We start from the raw sequence: 15,489 nt of genomic DNA on the forward strand, positions 1-15,489 counted from the left end.
TAGGTAAAGAATGGTTGAAATCCACATTTGGATTCTTTTGCGGAGATGAAAATCCGTTTTGTTTCACATTGTTGAAGTGTCATCGCTTGTCCGAAGCCTTGCAGTCTCGTACAGATGGGTAATCCAAGCGCTGAAGTAGCCAGAATTCCGTTACTTTGAGCTAGAATCACCGCTTGGGTTTTCTTTATCGTTGATAGTTGACAATATACGTCGCGGATTTCTTTTGCAAGTTTGTTTTCGTGTTCTGTTTCTATACTTATTTTATATTGCTCATGCATTTTTGAAATTTCAAATTTAATTTTGTCACCGAATTCTTCTATATTTTGGGGTAGACCGCTTTCTGTTTCCTCCGGTACTTGTTCTAGTGTTAAAGATGCTGCCTCGGGTATTTCTTGCTGAGATGTTTTTTCAGTGTCATCAATAATTTCCATTATTGCATCTTCCATACTGGTGTGATTTTTCGTAACTGGAGGATCTTCTATTTTTTCAGTTGTTGTGGGAGGTGTTGTTGAATTGCTTATTGATTCAGTTGTTGTTCTCGCTATAGCTGTCGTTGATGATTATGTAGTGGACGTGGTTTCAGTTGTAGTTGATGGCAATGTAGGTTCAGTACTTGGAGTTGTAGGCCTAGTGGTTGTAGTTGTTGGCTCAGTAGTTGTAGTTGTAGCTGTGGTAGTTGTAGTTGTAGGCAGGGTGGTTGTAGTTGTAGGCTTATTTGTTGTAGTTGTAGGCTTTGTTGTTGTAGTTGTAGACTTTATTGCTGTAGTTGTAGGCCTAGTAGTTGTAGCAGTAGGCTTATTTGTTGTAGTTGTAGGCTTTGTTGTTGTAGTTGTAGGCTTGGTTGTGGTAGTCGTAGGCTTAGTTGTGGTAGTCGTAGGCTTAGTTGTGGTAGTCGTTGGCTTTGTAGTTGTTGTAGGCCTAGTTGTCGGTGGTGTGCTTTTAACGGTCGTTTTTATGGCTGTTGTGGCTATTGTGGTTTTCATTGTGGTTGTGCTTAATTTTGTAGTCGGTTTTGCTGTCGTTGTGGTGCTGGAAGTAGATGAGATAGATTTTTGTGTGGTGGGCGTGGTTAAGTTTTCGTTGTTTACTTTACTTTCTCTTTTGAGAAGAGGGGATATAAGTGGGAGTTGTGTTCCGTCCAATGATTGTTGAGTGTGAAGCGCTATAATGGCTGCTGCTGAAAGCGTCCGCATTTGGTGCGGGTTTCGATATTCGAAGTTAAACTGTTGTTTTTTACTTGAACCGTGGCAATGTCCTAAACTCAGACGTCCTACTTTTATTGTGAGACATTTTCTGTCTGACGCCGGTGAATGTAGGCCAGTTCTGTCTGTTGCCATGAGCTGTCCTGTGTGTTCGAAAGTGCCCCAAATTGAACTGGTGTTGGTGCATTTCTGCAGAATAAGCATTGTTGTGTTTGCCTTGACGCAAGTATTAGTGTTGAATGGTCTAATGGTGAAATCAGACGTATACTCGAAAGCTTGTCCTCTGTTAGTTGCTTTACTTCAGTTTCCTACGGATACTTGTGATTGCACCAGGGGTTCGTTACTTGTGAGAAATGTTTTTAGTTCTTCTTGACATTTTGTCCAATCTCTGTCACAATCTTCCATGGTTAGTTGTTTTTCAAGTCCATGATGTGTGACACATTTCCCGTTTGCATATTGTCCATTTTTCAACCATCCCCAGGCGATCATGTTCCAGATGATGTTTCCACTGCCGTGATTTGCTTTCAAGATACCGCCAAATATGGGTGAGTTGATTGTGGTTGTAATTGCTCTTCGTTGTTCTAATCGGACTTCTTGAATATCCTGCAATGTTACGTCGGGAAAATTTTCTATAACATCCGGATTGGTATTTATTGTTTAAAAGAACCACTGCTGGTTTTTCCTGGTATCTACTTCCAAAGCACACTTTTCCAATTTTAAGGTTTCGTTGACTCCTACGGTAAGACACATTTCTGATTCTTGGTCTGTTCTCTTTTTCAAAAATCCATCTCGTTGATTCCTCTGAACAGGCTGCAGCAAATACGTAGTCGTGTGTTGTCTCCGTGATGCAGATATGAGTATTTTGTACGCGTATCGTTTGGTCGACAATGTACTCAAATTTCGATCCTGATTGGAGAGGGTCGTCCTTTGAAAGTTGACTGTACGTTGTCAAAGGGTTTCTGCTTCCGGATTCGTAAGTAATGTATAATGTTGTATCCTTTTGTACGATTTTTCCATCTTCCTTGATTATCTTTGGTCTTCTATGTGCCAATCTTAGAGTTCCCCAGGCGTATGAAATACTGTAGAGGCGAATCCCAAGTTGTTCGTCTTCGACTTGGGTGTCGAAAAGAAAGTGCACTTCTTGAAGAAGAGAACGTTGTGGTCTGGATTTGTACAACTCTCTGTAGTCTTCACACACGGGTGTGGCAAGGTTGGTATTTTTAAGGCATGTTGCGATTGTGTTCTTGAACATTTCATACAAAATTTTTGTTGTTTCTGCAGGAAACGTCAAGTACGTTAGAGGGATTCCAACCACTTTATGTCCTATTGGTACGATATCCTTATCGGGTTTGTTAAGAAAAGATATTTCAATCTGCCGACTGGTGTCGTAAAGGCGGCTGGAGTTATCCGACTCCGGTTCTCGAGGAGTTTCCAGGTATCCTTTCCCTTTTAGTAACGTCTGAGTGTATGAACTGTTGGTTGTTCTTTCTCCCCACACGATTGTATTTTGATTTTGGATGAATTGTCCTTCCTGTTGGGTGGTGTTTAGTAATCCGAAATGGCTTTCGATTGGACTATCTGGTTTCTCCTGACGTAGCGTGATCTGTTCCGCTATACATTTGAGTGTTTGGTATTCCTTGATGGCGTACCATTTACCTTCTCCTGTAGGAGTGGCTGTGAAACTGAGTCCCGTCGGTCCGGTTTGCATATTATTGTCGCCACATTTTTTATCGTTGACCATCCGCCAGCATTCCAAAGGGGTGATTAGTATTGTTTCTTGCGAGTAAACTGTATCGAAGGATCCGATCCAGAATGATCCGGTTATTTTCTTTGTTTTAGTCCACTGTCGACAAGTCCATCCTTTCCAAGTGGCTGCTGGTTTTTGCTTGGTTACTAAGGTGTAAGTAGTTGGTATCCTTGGTAAGTGTTGTGTTTCTGGTTTTTCATTGTCACAGCAGTAAGGCAATTCGAAGTCTAGGATTCCTCGTATTTTCATGTTGTTGCAATCGCAGACGGATGCGTAGATAGGGTAAGTAGGGTTAAGTGAATGAAGGAGGCAAAGAAGGAAGAGTAATGTCTGCATCTGTGAAAAATGAAAATGTTTAGTAATCCGGTCCTTGATATCGTCTTCTTAAGTGGTATTGGTGATTCGTTATAGGATCGTTTTGGTTTTGGTTACGGTAAAGGTTAGGTTTTGTATGGTTTGTTTGTTCTTTTGGTTCTCCTTCGTTCCTGCGTGGTTTGATGTTCATCTTCACTGTGAATGTATCAGCTGCTGCTTCCTTGGTCGGCCTGGTCGGCGTTGGTGAATTGTTGGTCGTCGTTGGGTACATTTTCTGGTAGGTTTTGTAGTATTTCTTCTTCCTTAGTTGTTTCTTGCTTTCTTGGTATGTAAAGTTTGAGACGGTTGGTATGTACGACAGATTTCAGTTTTTTGTTTTCAGTGTGCTGGATCTCGTAGTTGATATCCGAGAAGCTTCTTGAAATTTGAAATGGTCCGTTCCATCGATTATATTATTTCCTGCTGCTGGTGGCGCCTTCAGTAATACGTAGTCACTTACGTTGTATTTAATAATTTTCGTGGTTACGTCGTAGTATTTTTTCTGTCTTGTTTGGGATTTGAAGAGATGTTCTCTTGCCAGTTTTTGAGCTTTTTCCCATTGCTGTGAATACACCATACTATTATCTTCATAGGTCTCGTATCTTCTGTTAATCTTGATATCATTGGGTATTATTGGTTCTCGTCCGAAGAATAGAAAGAATGGTGTTTCTTGAGTTGAAGCTTTTTTTGCTGTGTTGTAAGCAAAAGTAACGAACGGAAGGTATTTGTCCCAGTTAGCAGGTTGGTCTGAGACATAACAAGCTAACATGTCACAGAGAGTTCGATTGAACCTCTCAACTAATCCATCAGTTTGTGGATGATAGGCCGTAGTCCTTATTTGTTTGACTTTGAATAGTTTACACACCTCTTGTATTAGACTGGATAGAAAGTTAGTACCTTGGTCTGTTAGAACTACTTCTGGAGATCCATATTTAGTAAATATTTTATTAACTAAAATCTTCGCAAATTTAGTAAATATTTTATTAACTAAAATGTTCGCAATTGTTTGGGCAGTTTGATTTCTTATTGGAACTGTAAAAACAAACCTACTGGCATAATCTGATATAACTAATATATATCTGTATCCCTTAGCGCTTTCTTGAATTGGGCCCACTATATCCATAGCGATCCTTTCCCATACTCCTTCAACTAAAGGCAAAGGGTGCAATGGTGCTTTACTTCCACATACCGATTTTCTTTTATTGCACATCAAACAACTTTTAACGTATTCTGTTACGGAGGTACGCATGCATGGCCATGTGTACTGTCTTTGAAGTCTAGCCAACGTTTTTCCTACTCCTAAATGTCCTGCCAATATGTGATCGTGATTTTCCTTTAAAATTTGTGGCACCATTCTTACTGGCGTTACAATTCTTCCTCTGGTATCTGCTAATAATCCTTTGTCGTTTATTTTAAATCTATTTTTAACGTCCTTACTTGGATTGGCCTTTGCCATTTCTTTTAATATTGTTCTGCAATACTCATCTTTGTGTTGGAGTTCTATCCATGTTTCCATGTCCTTGAGCTGATTACTATCCGTTTCGAAAATTACTTGTTTTGTTCTAGTTTCCTTTGTTTCGTTTTTTACTTCTGGTTTCTCTTTTGTACCTGTTGACCTTGTTTCTACTTTCGCTAGTGGCACTATTGGGGTGCGACTAAGTGTGTCAGCATTTTGGTGTGACTTTCCTGGTCGGTACCCAATAATGATATCAAATTCTTGGATCTTAAGAGCCCATCGAGCTAATCTTCCTGCTGGTTCTGTCTTACTCATTAACCATTCTAAAGGTCTATGATCTGTAAATACGGTAAACTTACGCCCGTATAGGTACGTCCTAAACACGTAGATGGCGTGGATTATTGCGTATGCCTCTTTCTCTGTGGTTGACCACTTGGCCTCGCGGTCGTTCAGATGTTTAGAGGTATAGGCTATGACGACTTCTACGCCGTCTGATTTACGAAGGTCCTGTCCGTCAGACTCCGCTAAATCCGCTGATTGAGGTGGAGGTTGTATTTGAGCCAAGACTGCTCCTATTCCATATCCTGAAGCATTCGTGTAGATGATAAATTCTCGAGAAAAATCCGGATAACCTAGAACAGGTCTAGTGATGAGACAGTTCTTAATACGTTCAAAGGCGTCCCTTTGTTCCTCCCCCCATTTCCATTCCGCTGACTTTCTAGTGAGCGCAGTTAATGGATGGGCTTTATCAGCAAAACCCCGAATGAATTTTCTGTAGTAGCTGGCTAGACCTAAAAATGAGCTCAATTCTTTTACGTTTTTGGGAGCGGGATATTTAATAATCGCGTCTAACTTTTTTGTACTTGGTGTTATTCCTTTCCCGGATACGATGTATCCTAAATAATCTAATTCTTCTTTAAAAAATTCGCACTTCTTCCTTTTCAACTTTAAACCCGCTTGTTTAAGGAGTCTAAAAACTGCTTCCAAGTGTATCACATGATCAGTAATTGAATTACTGAACACTATGATGTCATCTAGGTAAACCAATGCGAATTTGTACAATACCGTTTTCAAGATGTTGTTCATTGCTCTTTGAAAAGTGCTGGGGGCATTTGTTAAACCCAATGGCATTCGATTAAATTCGTATTGGCCAAATTCACAAATGAAAGCTGTTTTGTGTTTATCACTTTCTTCTATTTCTATCTGCCAGTAGCCGCTCAGTAAGTCCAATGTTGAAAAATAAACCGATCCGCACAACGCGTCAATTGTGTCATCTATCCTATGTAGAGGGTACATATCCTTAACAGTAACTTTGTTCAAAGCTCTGTAGTCGATGCACATTCGCATCTCTCCATCTTTTTTAGGTACCATTACTATGGCTGCAGCAAAAGGACTGTGGCTTTCTCTTATTATTTTGTTACTTAGCATTACCTCTATTTTAGTCTTAACAACAAGTTTTAGGGATTCGGGTGTTCTTCGCAGTCTTTGATTAATGGGAGCGTTATTGCCTATGTTGATGTGATGTTTCATTTGTGAAGCTAGACCCAAAACGGATTCTTGGTCTGCGAAAAGATCTTCGTGTTTCTTTAGTAAAATTTCAATTTTAGTTTGTATGTCGTCTGATACATTGAGTGCTTGTTCTTCTTTTTCAGCAATCTTAGCTATCTGCTTAGTTTTATTATTAAAGTCTAACTGAGTGAAGGATTCTAAATTACGATAATCTTGTTGTGTAAGATTTTCGTCTTATCTATCAATTGGGATTAGTGGTATATGGATTCCTGCTTTGCTAAATGTTACACTATAAATGGGCATGGTATTACTTCCAAAATTTTGTTCTACTCCAAAGTGATCATAACATATTTGACGATTTCTAGTGTTAATCTTCACATTATTGTTAGATAAGAAATCTAATCCTAAGATGCATTGTTCATTTAAGTTGCTCATAACATAAAAGTGGTGGTTAATAATATTGTCACACGAGTTGTATTTGGACAAGAATAAGCGAATACAACAAGTGATGACTTAAATTCTAGACAATTATTCACTTTTAACTAATAACAATAAGGGATGACCATACCAAACTCGGAGAGCGTCTGAAGACTCCAGGGAACTACCCTTACGGAGCCCAGCTCCGGGAGCTCACCCGATGGAGACTCATCTAACGCAGATTCGGGGCAGCGTTTTATACCGTCGCGCGAATTACTCCCCTTCCGGACTGCATATCTGCGTATCTTTCTTAGAGCGAACTTCTCCCGATAATTTCTTCACCACGATCGCAGCGTTGTCCAAGGAGCGGATGACTCATCTCTGCGAAGAGATAACCCATCTCCTTTTTCACCCGCGACAGGTCCCCCTTCTTCAAGACAGGCGACCCGACTGTACTAATCTTCTGCGATCCACGAAGGTTGATGAGACTAAAAATCAACTTGCGTCCTTTTGGAAAATAAGGGACTTTTACTCCTTCTCTTTTCTTCTTTCTGGTTGCGCTTACTTGTTTAAATGTTTCTTGTATTTCCCGGATAGTCTTATAGACCGAGAGCCTGCGACGGTTAGGGGTAATTTTTTTAACAAAAGGCAGACAGCCAAAAATATTTAAGTTAAGGTATTTTATCGGCAGAAATGCAAGTCTGCCGTGCCGCAGAGGGTTCCCCTGGGCGGTACCGACTCCCGAAGTCGGCGGGAAATGCCCAAGTTGGGCAAAATTTCAAGAGGGATAAGATTTTCACTAAAAAAAAGAGCGTGAAAAGTTATACCTAAACCGCTCAGACCAGACGAAAAAATCGGGTTCCCAATACCGACCAGACGCAGGTGTGTAACGGTTTTCCCCCTGTCAAATTCCTTTATGAATAGTGGCAACGTCGCATTGACGGCGGCAAATTCAAAAATTTCATGTTATTTTTTGACAATTTGAACGATTATTGATAAAAAATACTAACAAATACTAAAATATCTTGGTGTAAGACAATCTGGGTTTGTATTTCATGATTAGCATAAACAGTTGGCATTAAAAAACACGTAGCCACCGATGCAGGTGGTTATATCCTTTACTAAAACATACATGTACGACTCTTGCCACATGACAATATCGTGATGACAAGTAGGATGGACGTCCCGCTATATAGCAACAGGCGATTCCAACTTAGTAGTGTATAGCAAGCCTAATAACCATGGCAACGCGGAAAGTGACAACACGAAAAAGAAAAAACTCATCACTACTGCGCAATTGGTTTACGTGAGATGGTGTTTCTATAGATATAAGCACGGCTCGCTATTGTTACGTATCATCTAACATCGCGTGCGAAATAAATGTTGTAATACGTCGTTTCAGTCCGTCGACGACAACATATCTGGCTATTGCTTTGGGTCATGCACATGTATGAGAAAACAACTTCTTATGTACGATGGAAAGAGGATTTTAAAGCATCATATACATCAGAGGTGATCGATCCTCTTTATAAAATGCCTCAGATAGGATTATATACCTTTCCTTTGTGGAACATGCGCCCCTACCTTTCTCTTTTTACCTTCTATTTATGTTTAGCAATTTATTGTGCTGTTCGCATCAGCGTTTGCCTATTCGGTATGCAACATCCGCAGTTTGATGCACAGCGTAAAGGAAACTATTTTCTAAGCTATCGATGACGAATTTCATATCAGCACCATTTGACGTGTGTATAGTTTTTAGCACCTCATACATATGCATCGTTTTCTGCGAAAATGCATTCTGCATCGTATAGTTTACATATTCAAAAATGTATCGTTTCGCGGAAGGTGTGATGAAGACTGTATGAATTCAAGGGAAATATCCAAGATGATATGGTGTTACACAGTTTACTGTAAAACTGGGCTCGCTATAGAACGACTATCGTACGCATAAAGTTTATATATGCTGATTTTAAAGTTGCGTCTTGCAAAAGAAAGTTTAGTTTTTGTGGGATGAAAAATGAATATTTACGCGATATCTTGGGGGTCTGGTGACACGAAATGCTATAGGAAATTAGGTCCGGTTATTTTATGAACGATCAAGTGACGTGAAGCTCATTAGCTGGAGAGTATATCTGAATTCGAATATCGCCAAACAACTTTTGAATTTGAATAACTCAAAAGCTAAATGTCTCACATGAAAACAAAAATCGTTTTTCGTAATCTTCGCTTAATTTTGAATTGAAATCGTGCCTATAGCTTGTTCTAGACTATTTTGATTTTAGTCGATTTTTTTTCCAATTCGTGACTCCGTCAGCGTTTAGCTTTAAAAATAAAGGATCAAATGGCGTTCCGCAATTCGAAAACATAGCCATCAGGAGTTAGGAAACTCTTTCATACCTGCTGGCGCAATTTTTCCAATTCCATGTTACACGACCAACTATACGATACCGTTGGCTATTTACGCAGACTTTATCAAGTACTACATTTCTAATTGATTCAAAATCTGTTGTATAGTACTTGTCTCTGACACAGAAGAATTCGTATGCGAAATGTATGCAAACAAACGACTTTCATCAGTTAATGAAGCCCGTTTCTTTGGGTTTCTGAAAGTCTATAAACCAAAAAAAGGCAAAAAACCTATGGAGAATGTCAGGGGAATTGATTTCAGCATGTTGCCTCCCTGTTCATCCGTTCTCATGCAACAAATAATGAGGGCCAACTGTATTTGTTCCGTAGGGAACAATGCAAATGAAAGAATGCCAATAAATTTCCATCCAGAGAAAAACGGGTGGATTTTGCGTGATAACAAATACACGCCTAACTGGTACATCGGTGAACTGACACCACCTACGATGCAAGATAGGCCTATGTTGTTGGCTCCAGAGGAAGAAAATTATTCATAGAGCGACGAAAATGCTACCAGTCACTGCGAAGAAGATAATGACTTCGATGACGATTCAGCTTTCGAAGATTAATAATAATTAATAATTTATTAATGTTTTGTGCAATTAAATGCCAACTGTTTATGCTAATCATGAAATACAAACCCAGATTGTCTTACACCAAGATATTTTAGTATTTGTTAGTATTTTTTATCAATAATCGTTCAAATTGTCAAAAAATAACATGAAATTTTTGAATTTGCCGCCGTCAATGCGACGTTGCCACTATTCATAAAGGAATTTGACAGGGGGAAAACCGTTACACACCTGCGTCTGGTCGGTATTGGGAACCCGATTTTTTCGTCTGGTCTGAGCGGTTTAGGTATAACTTTTCACGCTCTTTTTTTAGTGAAAATCTTATCCTCTCTTGAAATTTTGCCCAACTTGGGCATTTCCCGCCGACTTCGGGAGTCGGTACCGCCCAGGGGAACCCTCTGCGGCACGGCAGACTTGCATTTCTGCCGATAAAATACCTTAACTTAAATATTTTTGGCGGTCTGCCTTTTGTTAAAAAAATTACCCCTAACCGTCGCAGGCTCTCGGTCTATTAAGGATTTTCCCTTTTTTTTTTTTTTTTTTTTTTTTCTCTTTAAACCGCCTTCCTTCGGCCACGGAAGAGGTGCTGCAATCGCATATCTTCCGGTCGTTTGAGATTTACCATCCACTTGTTCGGGAGCCTTGTACACTTGAACCAGCTCCTGGCGGCGTCATCAAAATACTTTTCAAAATTACTTTTTTTTTTCCAATATCACCCCATCTGTTGTGGGTAGAATGTTATTCAAAGCGCTCCATCCATTGGTGCGCATCTTCTTCTGAATTTTTTCAGAAGATTGGCGGGCTAATAAATTTTCTGACAGCTTCCATAGCTTGTCTTTTCGGCTGCTCAATATGCCTTGATGGCACTATAAATTGTTGTCCCCCGACCGGAACAACTGGACTCATCGCCGCTCTCAAATCGACCTCGGTTTCTGGATCCTAGTATAAGCCTCTTGAAGTCTCGACTGATTCACCCTGACTGTCAGCTTCTTTGGTCAAATGGTCCTTTGGAATAGGACCTTCAAAATTTAGGGCTTCACCAACAAAGGAAGTTCCACTCTCCAACGATGAGGCTGGGATAGGTGAAGTTTCTACCGGAACGCTTGACAGTTCTCGAAGCGGATGTAATCGTCGGCTGGGGTCTCTTAGGCAACTAGGTAGCCGTTGGTTTGTCCTCTTCGGCATCGGCTAACAATGACTGCAGCACGACTTCGTTTACTTACTGGTAACGAGGTGCGTTCTTAACAATTGCCACTTAAAGCACGATTTCGTTACTCACGGGTAACGGACTGTATCTCCACCAATTGTCACACGAGTTGTATTGGAACAAGAACAAACGAATACAACAAGTGATGACTTAAATTCTAAACAATGGTTTAACTCAATCAAAAGGGATAACCATTACCAAAAGTTGGAGAAGCGTCTGAAGAACTCTAGGGAGACCAGGGAACTCCTCCTACGGAGCCCAGCTCCGGGAGCTCACCCGATGGAGACTCATCACACGCAGATTCGGGGCAGCGTTTTATACCGTCGCGCGAATTACTCCCCTTCCGGACTGCGTATCTGCGTATCTTTCTTAGAGCGGACTTCTCCCGATAATTTCTTCACCACGATCGCAGCGTTGTCCAAGGAGCGGATGACTCATCTCTGCGAAGAGATAACCAATCTCCCTTTTCACCCGCGACAATATGGTTGTCATTGATAATAACTGAAAATTCAAATTTCCCTATCGATCTAAGTTCTTGTCCCGACACCGTTCTAAAAATAGAAGGATTCGCATTTTCTACTTGTTTTAAGTTCTCATGACACTCTAGAGTATCTAATATTTTACTGGATACTAAACTAGCGGCTGCGCCTGTGTCCACTAAAGCTTTGATTTCCTTATTAAAAATTCTAACGGGAATACGTATCAGTTTTGGAATTTCTACTTCGACATCTGATCCTAAATTGTATGTTAGTTGGGAGTAACGGATTGGTTTTATGGTGTTTATCAGGGACCTTGGTTGTTGGTACGTGCCATATCTGTCCAACATTCTCTTGCAATATGTCCTCTTCGGTTACACTTGTAGCAGGTTATTTCTCGATTTTCAGTGGTTCGAGTGTTGTTGCTAGTGTGCTGTTGCTGCTGTACATGTTGGTTGCTGTTATAACGTGCTTGTGATCTGTAGTTGTTTGGTCCGTTGTAGTTTCCTTGTCGGTTGGGGTAGTCGTTCCGATATGAGGGGCGTTGGTGAGATGGAAATCTGGTTTGCCTGTATCCTGAAGGATTATAATTTCTTCGTCCTGACGAATTGTAATCTCTGCGGTAGGGACTGCTGTCTTTGTTTCTACCTAGACTTCTTTCTCGACTTGATTCTCGGCTGTTATGACTGTCAGCAAATCGCACTCGCGAATCACGTGATCTTGAGTAACGTTCACTTGGACGTGGTCTTCTGTTTTCGTATTGGTCAGTTGCAGCTATGGTAACGTCGTTTTCTTGTGAGGATCCACGTTTCGTATTAGTACATTTTAATTCTGTCAGAGCCTCTGATAATTTTTGCTCAAGTAGTTGGATTTTATCGTCTTGTTGTTTTTCGTGATGCGTTATCCCTGCTATAACAGCTGACATCTCCTTGTCGTCTGTAGCTTCTTTTGTGTGTAGAATTTTTTCAGAAATGAAAAGTTGTTAACATAATGCGTCAAAGTCTTCTGTGTTTTCTGGCATTCGTAGATAAAGTTCTGCTTTATACTTTGGTAGTAACCCTTGTAGTAGGATTTTGCTTTTTCTGTGATCCCTCATCTTTTTCACTTTGTTTAGTAATTGTCCTTCAATAATAGTTTGGTTATGGTCAGCCCTTTCTTCTTTACCAGCGATGGTATCGTAAAGATTATTTAACCTTGACACAAAAGCTCTGCAGTTTTCTTCCGGTTTTTGAGTTAATTTTGAAAGTTTTTTCTCCAGCGTAGCTAAGTCGTAGGTGTCTTGAAATCTTGTAATTAGTGCTTCTTTCCAATCCTGGTAATTTAGATCATCGCCTTCTTCCTCAGCGTAGTTTTCATGCCATTCGAAGGCTTCGCCTTTCAATTGATCAGAAAAGAAACGTATCTTTTGATTGTCGTCCCATTCATGGTTTCGTGCTACGTGTTCGGCGCCGCGTAGCCACTCTGATATTAATTTATCAGTGCTTTTTCCTTTAAAGATTGGAATTGCCTTTTTGTCTTCTCTGGAGAATAGCTCTCCTAAGGCCTTCACTATTGGCTGAGTGAAGTACCTGTTCACTTTCTTTGCGTCTTCGTCGTCCTGTTCAGTTGCTGGAATATCGTCATCCTTGGGATTTTTCTTGCGGGTATTCGCAAACGTTTTTTCCGAAGTGTCCTCGTCGTCGTGTGTTACGCACATGTCGACCTTCTTTTTTAGCTGTTGATTTTCTTGCTCCAAATAGATGATTGTTTTGTTTAAGTGTTCTATTTGTGTTTTGAGGTTTTCTATTGTTTGTTCAAAATCGTTCGTTTGTTCTATTTCCAGCTCGTAGTGGAGTGATTTGTCTCCACTGTCTGTCGGCAAGGTCAGTTCGTTTATATCTCCCACTAGTTTGGTTATTTCTCCTGGTTCGTCCTCGTCTAGCCTTGAGTCGTTGGAGTGTTCAGTCTCGATGAATTTAACTTGAAGTTTTTTGTATTCTTTCACCCGGTTTTCTAGAATTATTATTTGATTTTCTTGTCCTCGTACCCGATCTTGTAGTTCTTGAAGGTCTTTTTCAAGGTTCTTGTTCTTCGAAGTAAAATCTAGCAAGTTTTTCTTTAAATTGATTTTCTCTGTTGAAGCCTTGACGAGTCTGTCTGCCAAAACTTTTATCTCTTTCTGGAGCTGCTCTGCTGTTTCTGATACTTGTTTTATCTGGTTTTCCGCACTGCTGAGTTTCTGGATCAGTCTGGTCTTCTCACCTTCAAGTTTGTTAATTATTTCTTGCCCTTCGGTCTCGACAGCTGCGTTGTTTTCCTCTTTTCTTTTGAGAAGATTCTGCAATTGGCTCTGCGGTGGCTTCAAGGTTTTGTTCTAGGTCGGCGATTCGGGAATTGGCTTTTTCAAGGGAGTTTTTCGCAGCCTCGTTGTTTTCTTGAAGTTGCTCTAACGAACTGCTTAAAGTGTATTTGGAACTCTTTGCCTTCTTTTTGTTACTCTCCAATTGTTTTTGCGCGTTTGAAAGTTCAAGTTTTAGCGTAGATATCTGCTTTTTATCTTCAATTAGTGCAATTTCTGACTCTTTCTGCAATACACTGATGGTACCGAACAAAAATTCTTTTTCTTTTCCGTGCAATGTGTGTAGCTGTTGGAGTAAACTATCGAGTGTTCTGGTGTTCCCACCTTGTGTGACTATATCGTCTTTGAGTGTTTTAGTAGCATTAGCAATGGTTTCTGCTGTTACACCATCTGTTACTTTAACAGTTTGTTCTAGAAGGTAATAAGTGTAAAAATGCAGCGAATTTTGCGTCGCCTGACTTGCTTCTTGTTTCTGTGTTTGTAACTGTTGGATATTTTCAGTTGTTGAGGTTGTCTGGTATGATTTACTTCTTTCTAAGTCTTGCTTAAATTCTAAGTCTATTAAGGTCTTCCAATGGTCCAAAAATTGTTCTCGATGGTGACTTAGGTTTGGGTCTTGGTCGGTTAAATCAGATTCTTGTAGTACGGGGTATAAAGGTAGTAGTGTGTTCTCGTTGAGAGCAGTCTTTTGTACAGGTGAATCAAACGGCATTCGCTTACCTTGATGATGTTCCGATGTTGGTTGCTTGAAGAATTGGTGACAGAAGCGTTGAATACTTGCAGTTAGCAAATGAAGCACAGATCAGAAACTTTTCTTCCAGAGTCTCGTTGTTATTCTTGCAGTCTCGTTGTTATTCTTGCAGTCTCATTGTTATTCTTGCAGTCTCGTTGTTATTCTTGCAGTCTCGTTGTTATTCTTGCAGTCTCGTTGTTATTCTTGCAGTCACGTGGTTATTCTTGCAGTCTCGTTGGGACCTCCAAATGTAATAGTTTCTAGACTGTGTATTTGCCAGTAAACTAACTCTACTTAAGACGATACAACCATGCGCTTATATACCAAAAGATTGAAGGTTAAGAAGGGAGGGGTTTACAATAACTTTTACTTTTATCATAAACTATTATCCGCAGGGAAGGTTGCATTCGTGACGACATTCTTGCTGGGTGGGGCTGCTGTTGCTGGGAGGAGTTGCTGCGGTCTATTACAGTTTAAAATACCCACTTTAAAAGATATGGCCCAGCCTTAACTTAAAATGGGTGTGCAAGTGAAGGAAAATAAATAAAACTATGATGTATTGCAAAAAAACAAGTCAAATAGGGTACACAGTAATGATATCGGGTTTTGAAACCGGTTCCACTACCCGAATGCCCATGAGTGGAAATTCACAATTATTATAGTAATTTTAATGAAATTATACCATTGATTAATTAAGTAATATTCTAATAAATGAAAACAAAATTATAAAGTTAAAAGGCATTGTATTACGGAAAGGAAACAGAAAGAAAAATAAACAATAAACATAAATAATAACAAACACAAAACAAAAAAATAACGGCTCAGGGGTTTTGTGTTTTTGCCTGACAGGGTTCAGGTCCCTGAACGAGATGGAGTTGCAACTGAATATGAAAGGCAAGTTGCGCTAGTATAGCGAATTGAGCTGCCTATCTCTTGCTGCAAATTAAGGCCAGGGACCTGAACCCTACCAGGAGTTGTCGTCATGTTTTGCCTGACAGCGTTCAGGTACCCTGAACGAGATGGAGTTGTCGGGTAAAAAGGGAGATCTGGCAACTCGTCTAGGGTTTTTTAT

Source organism: Daphnia magna, linkage group LG9, assembly GCF_020631705.1.
Source record: "Daphnia magna isolate NIES linkage group LG9, ASM2063170v1.1, whole genome shotgun sequence".
NCBI classification, from domain to species: domain Eukaryota; kingdom Metazoa; phylum Arthropoda; class Branchiopoda; order Diplostraca; family Daphniidae; genus Daphnia; species Daphnia magna.